Below are 25,638 nucleotides of genomic sequence, written 5' to 3' on the forward strand. Positions count from 1 at the left end.
TTTCTTCCTAGAACTGATTGAAATGGAAACATATAATTTATTAGTAGAGAAAGTGAATAAACTGGAGAAGACTTTTCAAAGTGAAATAGATTTAATTAACCCTTACACCGCGGGCTTATTTTGCTTTGACTTCCGGCTCCCGCGGGCATATTCGTGCTCCGACAGACTCTCTAAAAATATTTGCCAAAAATCGGTTATTAGTCCTAGAATATTAAAATCACATATACTTATGGCACATACCTTCAGCTTTCTCCTTGGGTGTTTGTTGAGCCTTCATCGAGTACCATAGGACTTGTGGAGACCTCTGAAGTTGGGTAACGAAGTCTCCATTTACACTTCCCGACAACTCGTAATATGATTACCACAGCCTGATATTATCACTAGAAACACTAATCTATGATGATCAAATAGTTTGGAATCCATACTCCCCCAAAAAAACACTGTGAAAGCAATGAAAATTACGAGGGCGTATGTCCATCCCACTTCTGATCGTTCGCCGCTAGTGTTGTCTATTATTCATAAAAACACTCGCAGTTTATATTTCTGTTACTATATAACACATATATATCTACAGTCTTTATCCATAAGTTTCCTTCAGTAATAGTAGTTTATTGTCACTGTAGGGATTCAATTTCTTTCAGTAAAATACGTAGCTTCACTTTCTCGTCCTGTATACTAGCATTGAGAGTGAATGTCACTTTCACCTTCACTCTCATAACTCATAGTATTCATACATGCTAGAGTGAAACTTTCACTTTCATTACTCCTAGTATATATACAGGTAACTCGCACGGAACACGTGGGTTTCGTTCCTACCGTGCCGTGTTAGGTGCGAAATCGCGTATATTTGAACTACTCCATATTTTGCTCCCTAGATCCCCCAAATGTGTTGTTTTGCTGTTATCTGTCACTGGTAATCACTAGAAAGCACTTTAAGTGGTTAGAAGGTTTATTTAATGTTATAACTCACAAATACAGTACTCCACAGCAAAACTTCAACACACAAATACTGTACGTAAACACAAGGAAACATTCCGACACCGATCATAGGTAATCATGTAAATCAGGTTAACTGGTACCAGGGCTTTATTTAATGCTTTATCTTTTTTGAGTGCTTTAACTTACAAGTACATACCAGAACAGTACATATTTAATCTAGAAATGCAGTACTGTGGAAAAGCTGTTCAGCAAGTCTTTAACGAACAAACAAAAAAGGCAATAATCCGATGCCGATCATGGGTAATCATATAAATCAGGTTAACTGGTTACAAGGCTTCATTTAATGCTTTAATTGCTTACAAGTACATACCACAACAGTAAATATTTAACTTACAAATACAGTACTGTAGAAAAGCAGTACAGTAAGAGTTTAACGAACAAACAAAAAAGGCAATATTCCGACGCCGATCATGGGTAATCATATAATTTGGGTTAACTGGTTACAAGGCTTTATTTAATTATTTAACTTTATTTAAGTGCGTACAAGTACAGTACATACGAGAACAGTAAATATTTAACTTACAAATACTGTACAGTACTGTGGAAAAAACGAACAAATAAAAAAGGCAATATTCTGACGCCTATTAGGTAAACTGGTTATAAGACTTTATTTCTTGCTTTAACGTTATTTAATAGTACTTTAAGTTGCACATAAACTTACCAGAACAGTACAGTACTGTAAATATTTAACTTACAAATACTGTGCTACTGTACTTGGGAATGTCTCACTCACTGAATAATTTCCCGCTTAGATCGTCACATAATCAAAACAAACCGCACGCTGCTGCGGTGACGTTCGAGGATTTGATCTTTCAAAGGCCTCTCCTGCATTAATTTGTAGTTTTCATAATGGTTCTTTAATCTTACGTTGTCTTATGTGTATCCCAGCCCTTACCATGTATAATTGCGAGCGCGTTCCGTGAGATCGTGTTCCATGTGAGTTACCTGTACTCGTATTCTTATAATACCACACATTTACATTTCTATTTATGTTCTCTACTTTATTTACATTATTTACCTTTCTATTTTATTTACACTTATGCACTGTCACTTGAAGTAACTTATAAAACTATTTTGCACTGTTCACTTATATTTACATTCATTGCTTTCTTTGCTGTTTACACATTATTTACACTTTATTTATATTTCCACTTGCACTGTTTTACTCAATAAAAAGATCATAGTCACTCTCTATCAATTGTCAGCCCTTTACCTCTTTCCACACGAGGTTTAGTAGGGGGTAAAGGTCACAGGGCCCTTTGCATGGGGCTATAAAGCAGCGGAAGTTAGCAGGAGCAAATCAGACATACTCCCACTTTCAAAGACGACAGTGAACTGATAGTAGTGGCCTCCTGCCGCCTGGCTAGGGTAGGTGCAATACTACCAACTTCAGCCCTATGAGACCTGCTAATATATAGCAATGAAATGATTGGCAGGAAACCAAGACAATACATAATAAATTAGGTAGTTCCAGGTGAATGTAAATATCACTTAGGCTTCTCCCTTCCCTCCTTATATGTATATTTATTACGAAAATAGATTATACGGCATATTTCAAGGGGAAATAAACAGGGAAAATTAGCGAACGAGTGCACGTGAGGTGTTGTCAGGTGATAATTAGCCAATTCCAGGTGTATGGCACTATCACTTACCTTATTTCTTTTTTGTGTATATTATTTGGTATAAGAATAGGGCATAGGGCTTATTTCAAAGGATGAAATCAGTGGAAAATTCCAGGGAAGATTTACTTAGCGTAGAATACAGTGTGGTGGTGTGCAATAATTAGGTAGTTCCAGGTGAATGTAAATATCACTTAGACTTCTCCCTACCTTTCTTATATATATTTTTATTACGAAAATAGATTATATGACATATTTCAAGGGGAAATAAACAGCGAAAATTAGCGAACGAGTGCACGTGAGGTGTTGTCAGGTGATAATTAGCCAATTCTAGGTGTATGGCACTCACTTACCTTATTTCTTTCTTGTATATATTATTTGGTATAAAAATAGGGCATAGGGCTTATTTCAATGGATGAAATCTGTGAAAAATTCCAGGGAAGATTTACTTAGTGTAGCACGGCCGGGCAGGCGAGAGGATAGGGTAATGGAGGGGAGGTAGGGAGGGGAGTCAAGAACGCGGAGAAATGGCTAAATTGTCAACAATGGATGGGAGTACAGATGAGATTAGGAGTGCTGACTAGTGTTGGACATTGGCAGTACTGATAGATGATACAAGCCACCACTTCAAAGCCCGGGCGAATTCAAAATAACACAGAATCACAAAAGTGTCGCCCCGCGGTATGATCCCTTGCTCCCAAGCATCACGAAAGTGACGCCCCGCGGTTAAGGGGTTAAGAAAGAATTATGCATGCAGAAGGAAGAAAATGAAAACTTAGTAAAGGAATTAAATAAAAAAGACACAACAATAGATGGACTGTCAGTTGAGGTAGTTTCACTGAGAAGGAAGACTAGGGAAATGACGAGCACAGTTGTCAACCATGAGAGTATTATGGAGGAGTTCAGAAATGATACAGAGACAACTGGGCAAGCAAGCAGTCTGGTAGACTAAAGTACAGTAGTGGTATTGAAGAGAAGATAACCAAGATGAACGAAATGATGAGAAATTGCAAAGATAAAGTACAAACTACATGTTCTGAAATGGTAAAAGTAAGACAAGACTTAGAAACCAAAGAAAAAAGCATTAGAATGGAAGTGAAGGAGAAAAACAGCTCCTAGCTGCATGCATGGCCTCCTGATATCCACCCTTCTGAATTCTCTCTCTCTTGTGAGGACATGGTCCACCTGGCCAGGCTGAGATGTGGGCATCATCCAGCCCTCTTAAGTTACCAGAAGAGGCTGGATGACCCCGTTGTTGATGCCTGTCCTGAATGTAAGACAGCATCCCAAACTATTAAGCACATTATGGAAAACTGCATTGCACACAATCACCTACTCCAACAACACAACATACACTCCTTGAGAGCTCTGTGGGAAAGCCCGGTCTCGGCCATGGCCTTCCTTAGGGACTCGGGGCTGTTCGGCCAAACTGCCTAGGGAACAACTACTGTACTACTACGACAACTCGCAAATTGGTCAAAGATTCAGCAGATATCAACAAATCTATAGTAATCACTGGTGTAGATGAAGAAGAAATAAGAAAGAATTTTGAGGACAAAAAGGAGATAGTAAATGTATAATGAACATATTTGAGGAAATATCAGAGGATATCTGTGATAAAGACATAGAGGAACACAAAGGCTAGGGAAGTATGAGAGAAATAAGTCAAGGCCTCTGAAAGTAACCTTCCATAGTGTGAACACTGTGGAGGAAATACTAAAATAAGCAAACAGACTTATGGAAAAAAGAGGGATTAAAAAAAAAAAGTATGGATAAAAAGATGCCTAACTCAAGAGGACTTGGGAATATTAAAGGAGAAGAGGGAAGAAGCTAACACAAAAAAATGAGGAATGATCAGAGGAAGAGAGGAGTACATTTTTTTACAAAGTAGTGGAATTACAAGTAAGAAAATGGCACATAAACAACAGAGACTAAGAAAAAGGAAGGTAGTAGACTCATACTGTGTTAGATATGTAAACAATGTTATTAAGTTGTTGTAGTCAAATGTAGATGGAATGGTATTCAAATTATTAGATATATAAAAGACTTATAACAAAGAAATAGAACCATATATTATTTGCCTAACAAACTAAATTAAGCCCAAAGGATATCAAACAACACCTAAAGCTTTGAGGATTACAATGTATGGAAAAGAGATAGAAATCTGAAAAAAGGAGGAGTTCTGGTATTAACAAAGAAAAATCTAAAAGCCAAAGAGATAGAACTAGATATGCTCTCAAAAGTAGAACTGATTGCATTAGAGATTCACACATCTGAAGGGAAAATAATTGTGGCAGATTTATACATACCACCCAAGACAAACACTTGGGAAAGAGGCGAATATGAAAACCTAGCAGAAAGTAAAATTCAGAGTTTAAGAGCCCTACTATATGAAATGGAAGAGAAATCCGAAAGAATTATGTTAATTTGGGAATATCAGTTCAAATATAAATTGGAATGGATGTAAGGAACTATGAAAGCTGCTGGGATCAAAAGCTCCTGGATCTTGTACAGGAGTTTTTCCTAACACATCATGTAGAGGAAAGCACCAGAAAAACGGGACTAGATGATCCATCTAATATACTTTAGCAGTAGCCATGTGTGTGTGTGTGTATTTTGGGCGGCTGAAACTACACATTCAAATCGCACCAAAATTGGCACAAAAATCGCAAAAAATTTGCTGATGTGAAAAAACTTGGTCCCATCGTGATTGAAAAACTTTTTCTGTATTTAATGAGCAATCAAATTTTGACCATAAAACGTCTCTCCCAGTATGAGTGCGAGAAATTAGGGTTGCGTTCACCGTGGTCATTGATGGCTTTATATCTAATATACTATAGCAGTAGCCATGTGTCTGTGTGTGTGTGCGTATTTTGGGTAGCCGAAACTACACATTCAAATCGCACCAAAATTGGCATAAAAATTTGCAAAAAAAATCTCTGATGTGAAAAAACTTGTCCCATCACGATTGAAAAACTTTTACTGTATTTAATGAGCGATCAACGTTTGATAAAAAAACGCCGCTCCTGGTGCCTGTTTGGTTGCCGTGGCCGAGTGGTTAATATCTCGGACTTGCGTGCGGACAACTTGGGTTCCATTCCCGAAGCTGCAAATAACACAAATCAGTTGGTTAGCCGAAAAAATTCCAAGTAACAACATTAGACTAGAACAGCACATAAACGGACCATCATGGGCCTTCGATGTTGCCTTGACGGCCGATAGTGACAAATTAGACTAGAACAGCACATAAACGTGACTCAGATTACCTGAAATGATTGCAACGCGCACCTAAAGCACAAGGAAATGAATGAGAAGCATGAGGAAACGAGTGCGAAGCACGAGAAAGCGAGTGCGCAGTGCAAGATCCCTCTGCAGGAGCAAGTGTGAGAGGGCCTGAAAGGCCCACGAGCACTTGTCATATCTAAAGCTTGTATTTACCGGACAAAATACTGATATCAACAGCATAATGTACACCCACAGCAAATTGAGTTAAGACCTACACACAGAATTGGTGTGGGAGAGTTGACTGTCTTTGCTTTGTGTACCTCTACCAAGTGAATTTTTTGGGCAAGAAGTAACCGGCAACTCCTCTGATGTTGGCTGGGGGTGGTGAAACAGCACGTCAATGCTTGCCCAGAAGTGAGAGTGGGAGTATATGTTCCTGTCGCTCTGAGCTTGCAGAACCTCTTTTTTCGTATTCATTACTTTTTGCCCTGTTATTTTCCTAGAATCGAGTTGTCATGCCTGGAAAGTACTGCTCAAGGGATGAGAGGGTCCGTATCATTGCATGGAGGCAGGATAATATCCCTATCAAACCATTCTGTGAACGTACTGGACATGCAAAGTCAACCGTCATGAAGATTCTTGCTGCAGCGTGCGGCCTTCCACCTGATGTCTTACCAGAGCACAAGCCTGGCAGTGGAAGGAAAAGGACAACTTCCAAAAATACAGATACGCTTCTGAAGAGAGACGTAATCAGGAATCCTCGATTGACAGCAGCAGAATTGAAAAGAATGCATCCCCAGCTGTTACAAGACATCTCAATTCAAACTATCCAACACTGCTTGCAGAAGCTGCTGGGTTTGCCAAGCCGCACCGCAGCCAAGAAACCGCTTCTCACTGACCGCATGAAGAAGCAGCACATTCAGTTTGCCAGGAAGTATGCACACTGGACATCAGATGAGTGGAGAAAAGTTAAAGTTATGTTTTCTGATGAAAGCACATGTAAAGTGTTCCAGGTGCGTTCTGCCAAAGTTCGTCGCCCTGCCTCCTGTAGTTGATATAACCCTGCTTACACGGTGGCAACTGTTAAGCATCCACAGTCAGTAATGGTATGGGGATGTTTCTCAGGTGAAATGGCAGTGGGAGGCCTCTGCTTTCTTCCTTGATGATGAATGGTGGCCCATACATTCAAGTTCTAAAAGATCATTTGTTAAACTTTTTTGCTATTCATGGGTGCGACTTTTTCATGCATGATTCAGCTCCACGTCACAAGTCAAGAGAGGTGACAAAATGGCTTCAGGATAATCAGATTGAGGTCCTTGACTGGCCTGGCAGCAGTCCAGATCTAAATCCGATAGAAAACTGCTGGGCAAAGATGAAGAAAATCATGGCAGAGAAGACATCCAGTCTGGACAACCTTAGGATTGAACTGACAGATTTTTGGTGCAAAGAAATGTCCTTAGATTACTTTAGAGATCTAAGTGATTCCGTACCAAAACGCATCCAACTGGTCCTGAAAAACAAGGAAAATGTGATTTCATATGAATGGCATTTCATGAACAAACATTGTGATATACTATGATTTCTTTGTTTTTTAACCCCTTAACCGCGGGGCGTCACCTTTGTGACGCTTGGGAGCAAGGGATCATACCGCGAGGCGTCACTTTTGTGATTCTGTATTATTTTGAATTCGCCCGGGCTTTCAAGTGGTGGCTTGTATCATCTATCAGTACTGCCAATGTCCAACACTAGTCAGCACTTCTAATCTCATCTGTACTCCCATCCATTGTTGACAATTTAGCCATTTCTCCCTGTTCTTGACTCCCCTCCCTACCTCCCCTCCATTACCCTCTCCTCTTGTCTGCCCGGCCGCACTGCGCTAAGTAAATCCTCCCCGGAATTTTCCACTGATTTCGTCCATTGAAATAAGCCCTATGCCCTATTCTTATACCAAATAATATATACAAAAAAGAATTAAGGTAAGTGATAGTGCCATACACCTGGAATTGGCTAATTATCACATGACAACACCTCACGTGCACTCGTTTGCTAATTTTCGCTGTTTATTTCCCCTTGAAATATGCCGTATAATCTATTCTCGTAATAAAAATATATATAAGGAAGGAAGGGAGAAGTCTAAGTGATATTTACATTCACCTGGAACTACTTAATTTATTATGTATTGTCCAGATTTCCTGCCAATCATTTCATAGCGTATATATTAGCAGCTGTCACCACGCTGACATTGGCAGCATTGCACTCTCCCTAGGCCACCACAGCATGGAGTTTACTGTCGTCTTTCAAGGTGAAACCACGTCCGATTCGCGCCTGTTTAATTCTGCCACTTTTTAGCCCCATGCAAAAGGCCCTGTGACCTCTACCCCTACTAAACCTCGTGTGGAAAGGAGTAAAGGGCTAAGTGACTGTTGTGGAACGTGAAGTGGCTAATTAATCAATGAAAATGATGGACAGTGACTACGATCCTTCTGGTGGCTAAAACAGTGCAAGTGGAAATGTAAATAATGTGTAAATGTGTAAACAGCAAGTGAAAGCAATGAATGTATATATAAGTGAACAGTGGTAAATAGTTTTATAAGTTACTGCAAGTGGCAGTGCATAACACAGTGTAATAAAATAGAAATGTAAATAATGTAAATAAAATAGATAATGTCAATAGAAATGTAAATGAGTAGTAATATAAGACTACGAGTATGTATACTAGGAGTAATGAAAGTGAAAGTTTCACTCTAGCATGTATGAATACTACGAGTTATGAAAGTGGAAATGAAAGTGACAGATTCGCTTTCAACGCTAGTATATAGGACGAGAAAGTGAATGCTACGTATTTTACTGAAAGAGAAATTGAATGCCTACAGTGACAATAAACAACTACAGGTAAGCCCTTAATTCACGCGAACTTTTTTCACGTGATTTTGGTTATCCACGAATTTTTCTTACAATAATTAAAACATTAAATTATAGTATTCAAATAAATAATTTTAATATACAAGAGAAATAAATAAAATATAAAAATGCCTACCTGCTGCCCGTATGCATACATATGTGTGTGTGTGTGTGTGTGTGTGTGTGTGTGTGTGTGTGTGGGAGGTCAGTCTACCACACACCACACAGTCAGTTTGAATCCGACGGTCGAACCATGCGTGACTCGCGAATCGTTAGTTGTGGCTTATTTCTCTGCCTTCCAATGATTGTTTGCCTTGTCGCCAACATGGGACCTAAGTGTAGTGCTAGTGATGCATGTGGTAACACACCAAAACGAACTGTAACGTGATTTTTTTTTTTTTTTTTTTTTTTTTTTTTTTTTTTTTTTTTTTAAATGCAAGGAAGAAGGAACCAAAGGCCATGAGCCTGCAGTAAGAGTTCCCCCCAAGAGAAAAACAAAATACAATAGAAAGCCAAATTCAAGATCCGATCATTTTGAGATGCCTGGACACACTGCGTTTGAAAGACTGGAGATCATAGGCAGCAGGAAATACAGACAGAGGGAGACAGTTCCAGAGCTGACCTGTTGCATAAATGAAAAACTGGGAGTAACGGTTAACTCTTGCATTAGAGAGTTGGACGGAAAAGGGATGAGAGTTTGCTGCCAGACGGGTGCTACGCGCCCGTCGTAGAGGTGGAGGAATGCAAGCAGACAGTTCAGAGGAGCAGTGACCATTAAAGTAACGATAGAAAAGAGATAAAGATGCAACAGTGCGGTGAAGAGACAGAGGTTGAAGGGAGTCAGTAAGAGGAGGAGTTAATGAGACGAAAAGCCTTTGACTCCACCCTTTTGAGAAGAGCTGTATGTGGGGAGCCTCCCCACACATGAGAGTTGTACTCCACACAGGTGCGGATAAAACTCCTGTATAGAGTCAACAATTGTGCAGGGGTAAAGAAAGAGCGGAGTCGGCTTAGCACACCCAATCTCTTGGAAGCAGATTTTACAAGAGATGTAATATGATCTTTCCAAGATAAGTCCCAAGTAAAGAAACCCCAAGCATGTTCAATGATGATGCAGGATTAAGCTGAATATTATTAAACATTAGTGGGTATACCTGTGGAAGATTTTGTCGGGTTGATAGGTGTAAGAACTGAGTCTTAGATGCATTAAAAACAACCATATTATTTTTACCCCAGTCAGAGATACGAGCCAAGTCAGACATTAGGTGTGCCATAGCCTCATCCCTTGTTTGTTGAAGTAACTGTTGAGATGGGCGTTGCGGGAACCGAATGGAAAGGTGAAGGGTGGAGTCATCAGCGTATGAGTGTATAGGGTTAGATGTACAGCTTAGAAGATCATTGATGAATAAAAGGAAGAGAGTTGGTGATAGGACAGAGCCCTGAGGAACACCACTGTTGATAGATCTAGGAGAAGAACGATGGCCGTCTACAACAGCGGCTATAGAACGACCAGAAAGGAAGCTAGAGATGAAGGCACAGATAGAAGGATAGAAACCGTATGAGGGCAGTTTGGAAATTAAAGATTTATGCCAGACTCGATCGAAAGCTTTGAGATGTCAAGTGCAATGGCAAAGCTTTCTCCAAAGTCCCGAAAGGAGGATGACCAGGAGTCTGAAAGGTAGGTGAGAAGATCGCCAGTGGAGCGTCCCTGATGGAACCCATACTGACGATCGGAAAGAAGGTTGTGATAGGAAAGATGCCTTAAAATTTTTCTATTGAGAATTGTCTCAAAAACTTTTGAAATACAGGACGTTAAAGCAATTGGACGATAGTTGGAGGGTTGGGAGTGGTCACCCTTCTTTGGGACTGGCTGAATGAGAGCAAACTTCCAGCAAGAAGGAAAGGTAAAAGTTGACAGACAAAGGCGAAAGAGTTTGCCTAGGCAGGGTGTAAGCACAGAAGCACAGTTCTTGAGAACAACAGGAGGGACCCCATCAGGCCCATATGCCTTGTTAGTACTGAGGCCAGTGATGGCAGAAAATACATCAACTGAAGAAATTTTAATATCAGCCATGAGGAAGTCAGAGGAGGGAAAAGATGGAGGAACAGCACCGGAATCGTCTAAGGTGGAATTGGAGGAGAAAGTCTGAGCGAAGAGATCTGCTTAATCAGTAGAAGAAATAGCCACAGAACCATCAGAGTAGAAAAGAGGAGGGAAGGATGATGAGGTAAAATTGTTAGAAAGATTTTTGGTAAGGTGCCAGAAGGAGCGGGAAGAATTCGAGTTGGAGAGCTGAGAGCATTTAGTATGGATGAAATTATTTTTAGTAGAGCAAAGAACAGACTTAGCACGATTCCGGGCAGAAACGTAAAGATGATGTGATTCAGGGGTGGGTTGGCTCCGGTACGTTTTGTAGGCCATCTCCTTGTTGCGGACAGCATTAGAACAAGCGTGATTAAACCAAGGCTTTCTTGCGTTAGTCAGAGGATATGAGGAAGGAATGTATGCTTCCATGCCCGAGAGAATAACCTCCGTAATGCGCAAGGCACACTCAGATGGCTTCCGGCCATGGAAGCAATAATCATTCCAGGGAAAATCAAAGAAGGGGCCTCCCAGTCTGCGGCTCCAAAATGCCACAGACGACGTTTCCCTGGAGGGTCCGCAGGCCGTACCGGAGTGATAGGACAGGTTAAGGTATAAGGTTGTGATCGGAGGAGCCCAACAGAGAGAACGGATTAACAGAGTAAGCTGACAGAAAGTTGTGTTGGACAAACTTAAGGGAGGAATGTCGGCGACAATTCTCCATCAGGACGATTCCCGTCATTTATTTACATACCAGTTTATTTAGCAAGTACAGTACACTAGTTTTTTACTTATATGAATTATAAAATCCCCCTGAAAATTAATTATTAAAGTAGTAATTAATCAATAATAGGTATATTTATAGAATGACAGGGAATCGCCCATGATTTGATAGTGAATTGACTTCGTGGTGAATTGTCTTGGAACTGTGTTTGGGGTGAGTCAACTGTTCCTACAATAAAGAAGGCAGAACGTAGCATATGGGAGGCAGTGAGGGCCAATGCACCAGACTGTGCTAAAGTGTCTCCACCTATGCCTGTGAACTGGCTTGGAACCGTATGTTTGGGGTGAATGAGTCGACTGTTTGGACAATAAAGAAGGCAGAATGTAGCATATGGGAGGCAGTGAGGGCTTGTGCACTAGACTGTAGAAGTGTCTCCACCTACGCCTGTGCTTGTTAGGTTTCAGTGTTAAATTTCTTACATTTTTGTTGTTTTTCATACGTTATGCTAGTTTATAAGGTGTATGTAGTGCATAAACAGTATTATTCAGATGTAATATAATTAGTAGACATGCGTAATTATATGCACACAAGGGCAGAACATATACGCGAATTTACTACATACATGAAGGATCTGGGAATGTAACCCTCGCATGAATTAAGGGCTTACCTGTATTACTGAAGGAAACTTATGGATAAAGACTGCAGATATACAGTATATAAGTGTTATATAGTAATAGAAATATAAAGTGTGAGTGTTTTTATGACTAATAAATGACAGAATACCAGCGGCGAACGTGCGCAAGTGGGAAGCTGGTATGCGCTCGTAATTTTCATTGCTTTCACTTTTTTTTTTTTTTTTTTTTTTTTTTTTTTTTTTTTTTGGAGTATGGATTCCAAACTACTGTATTTGAAAATCTTAGAATAGTGTTTCTAGTGATAATATCAGGCTGTGGTAATCATATTACGGTGTGTTGGGAAGTGTAAAGGTGTGACTTCGTTACCCAACTTCAGAAGTCTCCACAAGTCCTACGGTACTTGACGAAGGCTCAACAAACAACCCAAGAGAAAGCTAAAGGTATGTGCCATATGCATATGTAATTATAATATTCTAGGACTAATGACTGATTTTTGGCAAATATTTTTACAAAGTCTGTCGGAGCGCAAATATCCTAGCGAGACACGCTAGTCAAGCCAGAACAATCCCGCAGTTTAGGGGTTAATACCTCCTGGGGGGAGTTCCTAAGTTAATTTGCGGTAGCTGTATGACCCTCCATTCAGCAAAAACGACAATGCAGTATTAAACTGCAACTTCAGTTGCATATGATAGAGATAGCAGTAATCCATCCATCCATGATCCAATCCTACGTTGCCCCATGAGGAGTGTAGGAGCCTGGGGCTAGGCAGTTGGTCCTGACATTTAAGATGAGAGTGATGAAAGTTACAAAAAAAGCTTAAACTACAAAAAAGAGCAACTACGATCACTTAAACAAGTATTTATAAAGAAGTATTTCATAGAAATAGATTGGGAAACAGAGCTTAGAGGAGAAGATGGAAATGTTATATATAGAAGACCCTGTGAATTTTATGAAACAGGAGCCCAGAATTATACTGCTCAGCACAAAGAAACAAAAATTAAGATAAAGAAGTGGTTTAGCACAGAATGTAATAAATCAAGAGAGAAAGGGACTTGCTGTGGAATAGATACAGAAGACTTAATAGTGAGAGGACATATAACAACTATTAGCAGGTAAGAAATTATTATACAAGGATAAGGAGAGAAGTTCAAAGATGGGTTTGAGGAAAATAATATAAATAAATGCAGTGATCAACCAAAGCTTTTTTTACAGCCACATCCGAAGCAAAACCAAAGTTAAAGATAAAATAGTTCGTCATGGATGAGGGAATAACCTGTACCCAAGAAAAAGATATTCACAAACTTCCAATCAGTTTTTACAGAAGAAAGTAATTTTGAGAGGGATGATAAGGAAAATGCATGCCCACACATATTACCAGATATACGAATATCAGAATGGGGTACAGGAAGAGTTGAGTAAATTAGACAAAGGAAAAGCAAATGGTCCTGATGAAATTTCAATTTGGGTGCAACATGAATATGCAGAAGAGTTAAGCAGACCATATATTTAATATTCAAGGAATCCTTAAGTCAAGGTAAACTACCTGATATTTGGAAGAAAGCAAACATTGTTCCCCCATTCAAGAAAGGAAATACAGTAATCCCTTCAAGATCCGACATAATAGAGCCAAAAGGCATGTCTGGAACTTGGGTTTGTCCAGGACTTGGGAAAATGCCTCCTGGACAGGTATTTTTGGACCCTAACCCAGGCTAACTCTGAGAACCACCTAAATATCTCCCTACTGAACATGCACAGCACCTAATTAAGACCCTATATGCACAAATAAGGGACAGAAAGCATGAAATAAATGAATAGGAACCAGGGAATGAGGAATTAGAGGTGAGTATGGAAAATATTTAGCAGTGTACAGGGTACTGTACTTATAACACGTCAGTGGCTGTCGCGAAAATTAACCTGCCTCCTCTCAGACTCTGATAGTATGAAGATGCACCTGAAGCATGTACAGTAATCCAGTGTTGCACTACACTTAAGCCTTTGCACTCTGAATTCTAGTTTCTTAACACGGCACATTCTTTTCTTACTTGCCCTGCACTTGAAACTTACCAGTGTAGCACTCTGTGCTTAAGCACTGTCACTCTGAATTCTAATTTCTTAACACTGCACATTGTGTTCATAACACTGCACAACACTGTAAATTCCCGTGTGGTCTAGTGGCAAGTTTTTGCTGTTTATTCACTGTCAGAGTCTGAGAGTAGGTGTTGCAGGTGACCGAGGGGTGCATTGCTGGGACGTGGTGATGGACCATCCACTGCAGACGACTCTGAAGAAAGCTGCAAACTCAATGTCCAGTGTTGACTCCAACGTGACCGATGTGTTGTACTGTGGCTCGGAGGTGGGAGGCCTGTCTTGGTGAGGCAGTGGTGTGGAGCCCGGGCTGGGCACAACGGGGGTCACAGGCCTGAAGAAACTGTCAATGGTTGATTGATGTAAGGAACAGCGATTCTGATGAGTGATGATGCTCTGCCTATAAGCACGCATTTCCTCCACAAATCCCAGGGACCCCATTTCCCTGTCTCAGTCTGGGTGTTCAGGGTAGTCCACAACGAACTCGACATGCTCTTGGAATGCGCTTAGCGTTGGGAATGCCGGAGTAGCGGCATGTGCTGAGAGGAGTCCGCATCATCGTCGCTGTCCTCATCGGAATCTTCAGCCTGGGTACTTGTACCTGCAACTGAAGATGCAATCTTGATATCAGACATGATCTGATACCCAGGATCACCCTCGTGATCATCCAACCGCTCACACACTTCATTCACATCCACCTTGTCGCTAGCCTCACGAAGACGTGCATGGAAGTCATCCATGTCAAAACCTAGAAAGTCGTGCATCACATCTGCTCCAAGAAGCAGACGAGACCAACCACTTTTCAGAGTCCTGACAGAGACTTCCCTCCATGCACTGGCCCAGTTGTAGATGGCTAACTTAATGTTGTAGCGGCGAATGTTTTCCACAGTCCGCTGGCCTCGCGTGTCCTGTCCCTCTATGCACTCGTCTTCATCCTCGAGAACAACCATCACCTTATCCAGGAACTTCTGACGGTACAGCCTCTTCGTTGCCACGATCACTCCTTGGGCCATTGGTTGGATGAGAGCAGTCGTATTAGGTGGCAAAAACAAGCACCTAATGCGGCCATTCTCAGCCACCAATTCCTTGTCGGATGGATGTGCAAGTGCATTGTCCAAGAGAAGGAGAGCCTTTACCTGCTCGCGTGGGATTCTCAGTGTGTTCGTCTGATCATGGATGACTCCTTGACGAAGTGCTGGTGAAACTAGTCATTGAAGATCTTCGTTGTGAACCAAGCCTTCACATAATGGTACCACAAAACAGGAAGGACATCCATCACCGTATGATGGGACCAAGGCTGCTTTGCACGTCCAACAATAACAGGCTTGAGCCAGTGCATGCTGTTAACATTTGCACAACAGAAAGCAAGTACCCGTTGCGTGCAGAGCTTGCGGCCGGGTACACTCTTCTCCGTCTCCTTTGCTAGGGTGTTCATTGGCAGCAAGCGATAGAATAGACTAGTTTCGTCAGCATTGTAGACTTGACCGAGAGTGAGGCCCTACTTTTTTTTTTTTTTTTTTTAATGCAAAGAAGAAGGAACCAAAGGCTGCAAGCTCGCAATTATTGTTCCTTCCAAGAGAAAAACAAAATACAAGAGAGAGCCAAATTCAAGATCCGATCATTTTGAGATGCCTGGACACACTGTGTTTGAAAGACTGGAGATCATAGGAAGCAGGAAACACAGACAGAGGGAGACAGTTCCAGAGTTGACCTGTTGCATAAATGAAGGACTGGGAGTAACGGTTAACTCTTGCATTAGAGAGTTGGACAGAAAAGGGATGAGAGTTTGCTACTAGACGGGTGCTAGCGCCTGTCATGGAGGTGGAGGAATTCATGGAGACAGTTCAGAGGAGCAGTGACCATTGAAGTGACGATAAAAGAGAGATAAAGATGCAACAGTGCGACGAAGAGACAGAGGTTGAAGGGAGTCAGTAAGAGGAGGAGAGTAAATGAGACGAAAAGCCTTTGACTCCACCCTATTGAGAAGAGCTGTATGTGGAGAGCCTCCCCACACATGAGAGCTGTACTCCACACACGGGCAGATAAAACCCCTGTATAGAGTCAACAATTGTGCAGGGGTAAAGAAGGAATGGAGTCGGCTTAGCACACCCAATCTCTTGGAAGCAGATTTTACAAGAGATGTAATATGATCTTTCCAAGATAAGTCCTGAGTAAATGAAATCCCAAGCATGTTCAAGGATGATGCAGGATTAAGCTGAATATTATTAAACATTAGTGGGTATACCTGTGGAAGATTTTGTCGGGTTGATAGGTGTAAAAGCTGAGTCTTTGATGCATTGAAAACAACCAGATTATTTTTACCCCAGTCAGAGATATGAGCCAAGTCAGGCATTAGGTGCGCCATAGCCTTATCCCTTGTTTGTTGAAGTAACTGCTGAGATGGATGTTGGGGGAACTGAATGGAAAGGTGAAGGGTGGAGTCATCAGCATATGAGTAGATAGGGTTAAATGTACAGCTTAGAAAGTCATTGATGAATAAAAGGAAGAGAGTTGGTGATCGGACAGAACCCTGAGAAACACCACTGTTGATAGATCTAGGAGAAGAACGATGGCCATCTACAACAGCGGCTATAGAACAACCAGAGAGTAAGTCAGAGATGAAGGCACAGATAGAAGGATAGAAACCGTATGAGGGCAGTTTGGAAATTAAAGATTTATGCCAGACTTGATCGAAAGCCTTTGAGATGTCAAGTGCAATGGCAAAGCTTTCTCCAAAGTCCCAAAAGGAGGATGACCAGGAGTCTGAAAGGTAGGTGAGAAGATTGCCAGTGGAGCTTCCCTGATGGAACCCATACTGACAATCAGAAAGAAGGTTGTGATAGGAAAGATGTTTTAAAATTTTTCTATTAAGAATTGATACGAAAACTTTTAAGATACAGGATGTTAAAGCAATTGGTCGATAGTTAGAGGATTGGGAATGGTCACCCTTCTTTGGGACTAGCTGAATGAGAGCAAACTTCCAGCAAGGAGGAAGCGTTTTCCTAGGCACGGAGGGAAAAGATTAACGGTGTAAGCAGAAGGATTGGTTGTAAGGAAGAGGTCAAGTATGTTGGAGTTCTCTCCAAGGCGGTCAGGGATACGGGTAGGTTGCTGTACAAGCTGCTGAAGGTTATTAAGGATAGAAAAGGTGTAGGCTTGTTGATTAGGTGGATCAGTGAAAGGAGAGGAGAGCCAAAGGTGGTGGTGAACATTGAAATCTCCTTGAATGGAAATTTCAGAGAAAAGAGAAATTGATAGAATGCGTTCCATCGTACAAGTAAGGTAGTCAAAGAATTTTTGATAGTCAGTAGAATTAGGAGATAAGTAAACAGCACAGATATATTTAGTCAGAGAATGACAGGAAAGCCGAAGCCAGAGTGTAGAGAATTCAGAAGAATCGAGTTCAGGAACACGAGAGCAAGATAAGTTGTTGCTTATATATACACAACAGCCACCTTTGGCTTTGAAATGAGTAAAGAGAAAGTAGGAGAATACAGAGAAGGGTCTACTGTCAGTTGCCTCAGACAGCTGAGTCTCATTTAGAAAAAGAAGGTGAGGTTTAGAGAAGGAGAGGTGGTGCTCAACAGAGCAAAAGTTATAGGACAGGCTGCGATTGTTGCAGAAATGAAGAAGAAGTCAGACAGTGGCTCCAGGCAGCTCGAGTTGTCACCGGGAGGAGGGCGGAAGGTGTGGGCATTTATGGTCCCCTCCCTGGGGACTCCGAGGCCACATGTTTAGCTGCCATGATTTTTTTTTTTTTTTTTTTTTTTTTTTTTTTTTTGTGGAAATGGAGGTGTAGTGTGTACTATGTATGTAGTTTGGTGTTGATATTTAGAGAAACTTGTATTGGAGAGCATGCTGGCCTACTCTCTGTGTTACTCAGACACTGAAAATGTTCAGCAAAGGGGGATGGTCTGGACCTAGTCCCGAGGACTGATGAAATGGGAGCTGCAGCTCTTCCTGTCATCAGATTTTCATCCACCTTGGGAGTACTACCCTGCTTGATTGGTGCTACAGTCTACTCCTACCTGTCGATCAAGCACTTCACCTTCTGCCAAAACTCTTCTACTTCATCCTCATTGCCATTCAAAGCTTCACCATGGGCCTTACGGTTAGTAAGGCCATGGCGTAACTTGAAAGCAAAGAGCCAACCCTCAGATGCCTTGAAGTCTGGGGAGTCGTGGAGCCTTGCGAACTTCTCGGCAGCAGCACGTTGTTAGTGGTACCAAATCATCGTGGAGCGGTCATTTTCTGCAAACCTGGAAGGTTACATAGTCTTCCTCTGCACATTGCGTTTGGTCTTCGATGTGAAATCAGCCATGTAATGGATGAGGATGTCCCAAGATTTCTTGATATCAAACAAGGTAGAGCGGGCCAGGTTGAATTCTCATAGGATGGGGGACATTGACCATCCCACGTCCACCTTCTCCAATGTCTCCCTCTTCTTCTCCAGAGTCGGAACCACTCGTTTTCTCTTCTCATGCAGTGCGGCCATCGTCACGCACATGAGTAAGAGGCAGCAGAAGAACAGCAGGGCCTGCAGCAGGTAGGGCACCACCACAAAAGCGAGCACGTGGGCTGCCATGGTGAGGAGCGTGCACTAATGATGATGGGTAGGCGGGAAGTGGGGAGGTGGCAAGGTCACCCTGCCAGATGTCAGCGAAACTATGTGGCAAAACACATCAGTTCAGCGCCATGCACCAAGTTCAAACACGGTACAGTAGGTCCTGGGTTACGTCGGTATCGACTTATGTCAATTCGAGGTTACGACAGTCGGTCCGTGAGAGGAAATTTTAAAATATAAGAAAATAAAGAAAAATATGTAAAGAGCGGGTTTTAAAGTGTTGCTGTTTACCGCGAGGTGTCTTTGGCGTTTTCCCGCCTCACGCTTGACTACCAACAGTCGCTCTGTCTCGCTACTACTACCGCCTGATACAGTGGTACCGTCATTTTCTTGTGTTTGTTTTTCGCCATCCTGATTCCATGATGCCTAAGAGACAGTGTCCTAGTGACCATAATGACTCCAAGAAATGCAAGACCATCACATTATGTGAAAAAGTACATATTATTAACCCCTTAACTGCGGGGCATCACTTTTGTGATGCTCGGGAGCAAGGGATCATACTGTGGGGCGTCACTTTTGTGATTCTGTGTTATTTTGAATTCGCCTGGGCTTTCAAGTGGTGGCTTGTATCATCTATCAGTACTACCAGTGTCCAGCTATACTCAGTTCTGCTAATGTCACCTGTACTCCCATCCACTGTTGACAATTTAGCCATTTTTCTCCTGTCCTTGACTCCCCTCCTTACCTCCCCTCCATTACCCTCTCCTCCCGCCTGACCAGCTGCGCTACACAAATCCTGGATGGATTTTTCCACTCATTTTATCCATTGAAATGTGCCCTTTGCCCTGTTCTAATACCAAATAATATATAAAAGAAAGAGAAAAGGTAATTCATATTGCCATATATCTGGAATGGGCTAATTATCACCTGGCAACACCTCACGTGCACTCTTTCGCTAATTTTCCCTGTTTATTTCCCCTTGAAATATGCCGTATGACCTGTTTTCATAATAAAAATATATATAAGAAAGGAAGGGAGAATCCTAAGTGATATTTACATTCACCTAGAACTACCTAATTTATTATGTATTGTCTAGATTTCCCGCCAATCATTTCATAGCGTATATATTAGCAGCTGTCACCATGGTGACATTGGCAACCCTTGACTACCCCTAGGCCACAGCATTCAGTTTACTGTTGTCTTTCAAGGTGAAACCACGTCTGATTCGCGCCTGTCCAATTCCGCCGCTTTTTAGTCCCATGCAAAGAGCCCTGTGACCTCTACCCCTACTAAACCTCGTGTGGGAAAGGGTAAAGGGCTAAGTGACTCTGCTGTGGAATGTGAACTGGCTAATTTATCAGTGACAATGATGGACAGTGACTATGATCTTTCTGGTGACTAAAACAGTGCAAGTGGAAATGTAAATACAGTAATCACTCCAATATCCGACGTAATAGAGCCATAGGTAGGTCCGGATATTGGTTCTGTCCGGATATTGGGCTCCAGCTTATGGACTTTTACTTATGGACCCTAACTCAGAGAAACACCTATACAACTCCCTCTGGACATGCATAGCACCTATTTAAGACCAAAATCACACCAATAAGGCACATAAATGACTGAAATAAATGCAAAAGAAACATAAAATGAGGGTTTAGAAGTAGGTTCATACAATAATAAACATTCTGGTGACTGGCTTCTGGACTGGTACTTATGGACCCTAATCTAGCCTAACTCAGAAAAACACCTTCCTACTGCACATGCCTAGCTCCTAACACCCTATTCACACCAATAAAGGACATTAAAGAGTGAAATGAGGTAAGTATAGTATGGAAAAAAGTACAGTATGAAACATTCTTATATCCGGATAGTGGGGATGTTCGGATATTGGGCGTCCGGATATTAGAGTGATTACTGTGTAAACAGCAAGTGAAAGCAGTGATTGTAAATATAAGTGAACAGTGAAAAATAGTTTTATAAGTTACTGCAAGTGACAGTGCATAACATAGCGTAAATAAAATAGTGAACGCAAATAAAAATGTAAATAAGTAGTAATATAAGAATACGAGTATAAATACTAGGAGTAATGAAAGTGAAAGTTTCGCTCTAGCATGTATAACTACTGGGAGTAATGAAAGTGAATGTGACAGCTTCGCTCTCTATGCTGGTTTACAGAATGAGAAAGTGAATGCGTGGAGTGAAAATAAACTACTAGTACTGAAAGAAACTTATAGATAAATATTGTATATATAAATAAGTGTAATAAAGTACTAGAAATATAAAGTGTGAGTGTGTTTATAAATAATAAATGACAGCTTCGCCTCAGAATACCATCAGGGAACCAGCACGGGAAGAAAGTTCGTATGCGCCCGTAATTTACATTGCTTTCAGTGTTTTTTTTTTTTTGTTTTTTTTTTAATGGATTCCAAACTACTTGAAATTCATAGAATAGTGTTTGTAGTTATAATATCAGGCAATGGTAACCATATTATGGGGTATCGGGAAGTGTAAAGTGGAGACTTCGTTACCCAACTTCAGAAGTCTCCACAAGTCCTACAGTAGACGACGAAGGCTCAACAAACATCCCAGGAGAAAGCTGAAGGTATGTGCCATATACTTATTTACTGTAATTATAATATTCTGGGACTAATAACTGATTTTTGGCAAATATTTTTAAAACGTCAGTCGGAGCGTGAATATCCCCGTGGGACACGCACGGAACACTCCCAACAACCCCGCAGTTAAGGGGTTAAGCATAATAAGAAAGGAAAAAAGGCATCAGTGATCGAACGTGCGTTGGGGATGAGCCGGACTATGGTAGCTACCATCATCAAAGACAAGGAACGTATCTTGTCTCACGTTAAAGGTGCAACTCCAATGCAATCAACTGTGATTACCAAGCAAAGATCAGGACTGTTAAATGAGATAGAATTTATGCTAATGCTATGGATTGAGGACAATAATCAACAGTGCATGCTTCTGAATGAACAGTTAATCTATGACAAAGCATGCTCATTGTACCAAGACCGTAAGAAAGAAAAAAGTGAGGGATGTGAGACTAATGAGACATTTGTGGCATCAGAAGGTTGGTTTACTCGATTCAGGGCTCGTGCAAACCTAACCAGCAGAATTCTCAGAGACGCAGTCAGTGCAGATGATGAAGCAGCAAACACATTCGTTAAAGAGTTGGAGGAGTTGATTGAGATGGAAGGCTACATTCCAGAACTTATTTTTAATGGTGAGAAAACAGGACTAAACTGGAAATGAATGCCTAACAGAACCTACATTGCTAAAGAGGAAAAAATCATGCCAGGGCACAAAACGTCCAAAGGGCGCTTAACACTGCTTTTGGGGGGTAACTGTGCTGGTGATTTCAAGCTTAAACCACTAATCGTGTACCACTCAGAAAATCTAAGAGCTCTTGAGGGAATCCTTAAAGCTAGCCTACCAGTCTATTGGAAAAGCCATTTAAAAGCTTGGGTGATGAGTACAGTAAGACCTCACTGTAACGGACTAATTGGGGCCCAAACCATTCCGAAAAATGCAATATTCCGATAAAAGCGACATCCGGACTTCCCCCTGCAAATCCGTATTTTTCCAATATATCAGACATTAGTATGGATCGCATGAACGGTTTTTAAACTGTTTTGACTACCATTGTGGTACTGTACTGTGTTATAACTTCACTACATTAATCAAATGGTATAATATATATAATAATACTGTACTGTAGACTGATAAACATGTCTTTTATTTACCTTATTGTGATGAACATAGCTGAAGTGGTCGGGCAGTTCTGACTGCTTCTGGCTTTATCGGACTTTTTCCGATATATAGGAATTTAGTCCGGTAGTACCTCGAGTCCGATAAAAGTGAATTCCGGTCTATTGAAGTCCGTTATATCGAGGTTTTACTGTACTATTTTCATTGGTTTTCAAAGTGTTTTGTGCTGGAGGTTGAACGGCATTGTGCCATGAAGAACCTGCCATTTAAAGTTCTTCTCATCATTGATAATGCTCCTGGTCATCCTTCAAGCTTGACAGAGTTGCACCCTAATGTGAAAGTTGTGTTTATGCCACCAAACACAACGTCAGTCCTGCAACCCATGGACTAAGGTGTAATAAGAGCATTCAAGGCTTACTACCTGAGAAAAACATTCAGACAGGCAATACGAGCAACAGAAAATGGAAGAGTAACGCTCAAAGAATTCTGGAAAGATTTCAACATCTATAAGGCAATTAAAAACATTGGAGAATGTTGGGCTGATGTGACTGAGACAAATATGCACAGAGTGTGGAAAAAAGTGTGCCCTAACCATATAAATGACTTTAAAGGATTTGATGAAGCCAGTATAAATGAAGTCAAGCGCAACTGTGTGAAAATGGAAATTTTTTAAATTTGGACTTAGACGAGAGTGATGTAAATGAACTTATGGATTCACATGATCAAGAGTTGAGTTATGAAGATTTACTAGACCTAAGAAAACAAATGGAAAATGATGAAAAAAATACGATGAGGCAGAACCACTAAGACAATTTAAGATCAAGGAAATGGCAAATGCTTTCAACTTAATGGAAAAAGCAGTGGCTGCATTTGAAGATCAGGACCCAAATGCAGAAAGATTTGTCAAAGTGTACAGGGGAATTGAGGATGCAGTGTCCTGTTATTGTCAAATCTATGATGAAAAGAAAAATGCCGCCAAGCAGTCCTCAGTTCTCCAGTTTTTCAAGAGAACTGAGCACCGGGCCACAACCCCAGCACCAGCTGCAACCTCATCCACATCTTCAACCCAACTCCCCCACTTCAGCCCCGGACTCCCCCGATACAGTGCCTTCCACATTGGAACCCCAGTAATGAGTCAAGCTGATGTTGTCAGAAGGTGTGTTACAGTGATATATCTATCTATCTATCTATCTATAGCCCGACGCCCTAATCCCGCAAAGGGTGGCTGCAGACAAAACGCCTCCAAGTCACTCTGTCACCCACCATTCGACTACCCTCCCCCCAACTCACCCCCCCCTCCCTCATATACCTCTCAACTCCATCCCTCCACCTCATCCTCGGTCTACCCCTCCCTCTCTCTCCCTCCACCTCACCTACATACACCTTCTTAGTCAGTCTTTCATTCTCCATTCTCTCCACATGTCCAAACCACCTCAGTGTATTTCTCCTAATCTTTTCAACCACATCCACATCTACCCCACAATGTTCCTTCACTTCGTCATTCATCAACCTGTCCCTCCACGTCACTCCACATGCTCCTCTCAAGTAACTCATTTCCACTGCTCTCACTCTTGACTTGTTCCCCTCTTGCAAGGTCCACGCCTCGCTTCCATACGTCAGGGTAGGGATCACAATACCATCATGCAGTGACTTCTTAACTTCCATACTCACCTCCCTATTTCTCATCACTGCTTTCAGTGATATATGCATCTTTATTATAGTACCATACAGTAATCAGTCTTTTTATCACTGAAATAATTTTATTGTCCAAGTAAGAAAAAAATAGCCATCAAACTTGATGTTACAAATGCTTACATTATCGTGCTGGTAATGATGTTGGTATTTCATATTTTGTGGCAGTAATTTACAGTAAACTGTATTGTATGACGGAGTATGAAAATTGCTTGAATTTAGGAAAGAATTGTGTGTTGGCAGTGTGCATGTGTGTGAGGACGGGAGAGTGAGGGAGCGGCAGCCTGACTCAGTTGTGGGTGAGGCAGCGGCGGTGTAACTTGGTTGCCATGACGATGAGAAGTGCCGTTACCACAGTGAGTCAGCTACTGTGACGAAGACTCATATCTAGTACTACTCATATTTTATTCAGTAAATATCATCAGTTCAAAAGACTGTGTTTCTTATACCTGCTATAAGATTATTACATGTACAGTACGCAATGTATGGTTGAAAAATCTGTGAGATGCATTGCGGTAAGTACAGTTATACGACGTACTGTATAAAACTCATGTTACGTTCAAAATCGACTTATGTCATGTCTCAGGAATGGAGCTCCGACGTAACCCAGGACCTTACTGTAATTGAAAAGCCAATAAGAAAAATTTGGGTAAACCATCTGAAAATATGCAATATGATAGCAGAAAGACAGTTTGGCTTTAGAGAAGGAGAATCATGTTTTACAAATCTATTAACCTCTTGCGCATGGTAAGTTTCGGAAAGTTTTCTGGCTCACGATTTTATTCCACCTGCCTCTCCGCCAGCCCCTCCGCTCGCCTATGAAAACATGTATTCTCGCCCTATTTTCGCCACCCAAACATATATACATTGCAATAAAAACTACATCATTTTATTTGCCGATGTTTGCCCTAGCCGATAAGCAAAAAAGAATACAGAAAACTACGAATAGAAGTGCATTAGGCTGGTGTGAATAAACATTTGGGAACATCAATATCACTTCCCAACATCATAGCTCGAATGTTTTCCATCATACCTGTAATTGTTATTATGTGTTTAGAAAGAGAATTTCATCAGGTTTCTAATAAAGTTTGCAGGTTTTTTATACTTTTTTTAGATTTCGAGAAAATAGCTAAAAACTAAAAGGAATTACGTACAGGGAACTGATTTTTTGTGCACGGCACTCTAGCGAAAAAGTTTTGTCATAGAGGTTGTGTTTTTATTTCATCAGCTTATGTAGAATTTCTTGGGCTTTCTCTTGGTATCTTCAAGAAATCGATGTGTCCAGTACTTTTCAAATAACTGGACGACAAAGGTAGAATAATCCTCCTAGCGCGCTGCATATTTTTCCCGCTGTCATGTACAGATGTAGAATTTTATATGCTTTCTCA

General features: G+C 41.2%; 1 protein-coding gene across 1 annotated transcript in view; it reads left to right on the forward strand.

The window, feature by feature from the left end:
• The window catches only part of LOC145394996 (uncharacterized), a 268,730-nt gene that overhangs the window by 65,960 nt on the left and 177,132 nt on the right, over window positions 1-25,638 (forward strand). The gene's annotated exons all lie outside the window — the stretch shown is intronic.

The sequence above is a fragment of the Coenobita brevimanus genome, chromosome 29, assembly GCF_032717465.1.
Source record: "Coenobita brevimanus isolate Jiangsu-jjx chromosome 29, ASM3271746v2, whole genome shotgun sequence".
In the NCBI taxonomy this organism is placed as follows: domain Eukaryota; kingdom Metazoa; phylum Arthropoda; class Malacostraca; order Decapoda; family Coenobitidae; genus Coenobita; species Coenobita brevimanus.